We start from the raw sequence: 3,727 nt of genomic DNA on the forward strand, positions 1-3,727 counted from the left end.
TTGCGAAGTATGAGTATTCCTGGACACTTAATTGTGCTCATGAGGAATCTGTACCTGAACCAAGAGGCAGTTGTTTGAACAGAACATGGGAACAATGAATGGTTTAAAATTAAAAAAGGGTTGCGATAAGGTTGTATTCTTTCACCATACTTATTCAATTTGTATGCTGAGCAAATAATCCAAGAAGCTGGGTTATATGAAGAAAAAAGTGGCATCAGATTTGGAGAAAGACTCATTAACAATCTGTGGTATGCAGATAATATAACTTTGCTTGCTGAGAGTGAAGAGGACTTAAAACATTTACTGATGAAGATCAAGGAACACAGCCTTCAGTATGGATTGCATCTCAATGTAAAGACAACAAAAATTCTCACCACTGGACCAGTAAACAGCATTCTTACCAATGAGAAAAGATTGAAGTTGTCAAGGACTTCATTCTTCTTGGATCAAATATCAACACTCATGGAAGCAGCAGTTAAGAAATCAAACAGTGTATTGCAGTAGGAAAATCTGCTGCATGAGACCTTTTTAAAGTGTTAGAAGAGCAAAGAAGTCAGCTTGAGGACTCAGGTGCACCTGACCCAAGACATGGTATTTTCAATAACCTCATAGGCATGCGAAAGCTGAACAGTGAAAAAGGAAGACTGTAGAATTGATGCTTTTGAGTTATGGTGTTGGAGGAGAATATTGAAAATGCCATGGGCTGCCAAAAGAACCAAGAGATCTGTTTTGGAAGTGCAGCCAGAGTGCTCCTTGGAGGCCAAGATGGGCAAACTTCATCTCTCATACTTTGGACATACTGTCAGGTGGGACCAGTCGCTGAAGAAGAATATCATGTTTGGAAAGGTGTAGGGTCAGAGAAAAAGAGGAAAACCCCCAACGAGATGGATTGGCCAAGTGGCAGCATCAATGGACTCAAGTGTGGCAACAGTAGTGAGGTTGGCCCAGGATTGGGCAGTGTGTTGTTCTGCTGTGCATAACCGCTATGGGTCGGTACTGACTCGATGGCACCTAACAACAACAACAACAACAACAGTAGCAAAGTTCCTTATTATTCAATATATATACATATATATGTTTGAAGTTTTGTTATTGTTGAGAATATTTGTTTCTAAATGTACAATTCAATTCAATTAATTACATTCTTCCAGCTTTGCAGCCATTCGTACCCTTCTTTTCTAATTGTGTCTCGCCCGTTAAACATAACTCACTGTTCACAACGGTGCCTATGTAATCTTTTGAGTTGCTGTTACAAATTAGATACCATACAGATAGATATTGAACATAATGCTCATTGTAGACATTTTGTTTAACTAGTTAAACTAAACTTTTGCTTAGTTTTAAGAAGACTTCAGGAAAGGTTTTTGTTTTCAACTTTAAGCATTATCTAAGAGTAATAGTTTCAGCTGTTCATTCTGCCTCCTTGATTCCATGTCGTATGTTGTTAAGTAATGTCAAGTCGGTTCCAACTCATAACAACCCTTTATAGGAGTTTCAATGAGCACCTGGTGAGGTTGAACCACTGACCTTGTGGTTCAAACCAAAACTGCAATTCAGTGCATTAACCTGCAGCGCCATACCAAGACTGAAAATTTGAAATTCTGTCAAGTGTTTTTTTGTTTTTTCTTTTACAATTAAAATTCTTCTAGTGAATTTTCATGAAAGCAATTAGACACACATTCAATTACCTCCTCCAATTTTTAACACTCCTTTTTCCTCTATGGTTCCCTTCGAATAAAGAAAAATGGTTATGTCTTTGAGGGCAAATTGCAAACATTTAAAATCCCAGGCATGAAGCAATGAAATAGGAGGTAGAACAGAAGCACTGGGCATATTATTTGGCCTTTTAATTGGGATACCCCATGCTACCATGACATGACCTTAAACTTCTAAACCAAAGAACCAATCAGTAGTCAGGATTATATATATATATACACATATATATACAGGAGTTATCATTTCACCACATAATTTGGGATGACACCATTCAATCCATAACATAACATTTCTTTAATCTAGCTTCAATCAGTTTTGTTATTGTTGTGAATCAGTTTCTACTCTTAAAGACTCTCTGTATAGGGTTTCTGAGGAGCAGCTAGATGATTTAAACTGCCAATCTTGCAGTTCAACCAACCTTGCTGTCCAGTGTTTATCCTACAGCAGCTCACCAGGATACCTTGTTAATTTGATTATTTTGTCCTTGTTCAATAAATATATTTTCATATTATCTCCAGTATAACTTTTATATCTCTATATTTTTTTCTTTCTACATTTCAGAATGGATATTTTCATATTGCCTAACTTCTTGTTCTCTAACTTTTTAAAAAAGAGAACATGCATTTAATTTCTATAATATTTATCTAATGTTGCCACATATCAATGATGATACCATGGCTAAGTCATTTAAATTGCTTTAGTATTTTAATCATATATAAATTGTGAAAATAATTAATATCCCTAAAATACACAGAACTTAATATTTAATGCATATGTTGAAAGCTATAAGAAGTTTAACTTGGAACAAGTAAATATTTATATACTTGTTTGCATCTACACTATAAAGTGAGGTGTAACCACTTTCTTAAAGCCAAATTATTTAGACATTTCCTTCTTGCTTATATACTATTTCTTTTTAAAATATACTCATATTTACATAACAACACTCTATAAGGTTTCCAAGGAGCACCCGGTGGAATTGAACCATCTATCCTATGATCAGAAGTCCAGGGCTTATCCTACAGCGTAACACCAGGACTCCATATTAGTGTTACAAATTTTCAAGGATCTTTTCTGTTAAATAAAGTGAGAAAATTTATATTTAAAAAAAAAAAAAATTAAAATATGCTAAATATAATTAAGTTCTAATTGATATTTAACACCATTTTTTCAAATCCACTATGAGTCCATAGCTTAAATATATATAGGACAGAGTTAAGAACATAAAAGTACCAATTTTGCCTTTTGAATTTCATGTTAAATAGCAAATTTCAAATGAATAAGCAGTGAAAATTGTATGTTTAAATCTCAAAGTTCAGGTTCCACTGAACATTTTTGACCTCAGTGTAGCTATTAAATATATATGCCTAATAATTATCCAATTTAACTATTTAAAAGAATATTGAAACATGCAGTATTTTATTTGATATGTTATTTTTTTCTGTTGTTATTCATTCATTTATTTATTTTACCCAATGTAAGTAAGGGAGCCAGCAAAGCACATTTTCTAAACATGATTGGAATCTTACAGATTGTTTATATGTCTTCCTCCAATCCTGATGCCACATTCTTCTTCATATAATGCTCGGTTTTTTGTTTTTGCTCAGCATACAGATTGAATATATGTGGTTAAAAGGTACAACTGTGGCAAACACCTTACCTGATTTTAAAGCTGTAATTATCCCCTTGTTCTATTCAAACAACTGCCTCTTGGTCTATGTACAGGTTCCTCATGAATACAATTAAATATTCTGGAATGCCCATTCCTTACAATGTTACTCATAGTTTATCATGATCCAGGGAGTCAAAAGTCTTTGTATAATCAATATAGCACAAGTAAACATCTTTCTGTTGATCTCTGTTTTCAGTAAAGACATATCAGCGATGATATCCCTAGTTCTATGTCCTCTTCTGACAGTAAGTACTGTCAATGTACTGTTGCAATCATGTTTTAATTCACTTAAGCAAAATTTTCTTTGCATGTGATATTAATGATATTGTTCAATTATTT

The 3,727-nt window shown here is 33.8% G+C and overlaps 1 pseudogene; it reads right to left on the reverse strand.

Annotated features, from left to right (window-relative positions):
- Positions 1 to 1,872, reverse strand: part of LOC102831302 — a 21,348-nt pseudogene extending 19,476 nt beyond the window's left edge.
- Between the last annotated feature and the right edge of the window lie 1,855 nt (positions 1,873 to 3,727).

This window comes from Chrysochloris asiatica, unplaced genomic scaffold, assembly GCF_000296735.1.
Source record: "Chrysochloris asiatica unplaced genomic scaffold, ChrAsi1.0 scaffold00024, whole genome shotgun sequence".
Classification (NCBI taxonomy): Eukaryota; Metazoa; Chordata; class Mammalia; order Afrosoricida; family Chrysochloridae; genus Chrysochloris; species Chrysochloris asiatica.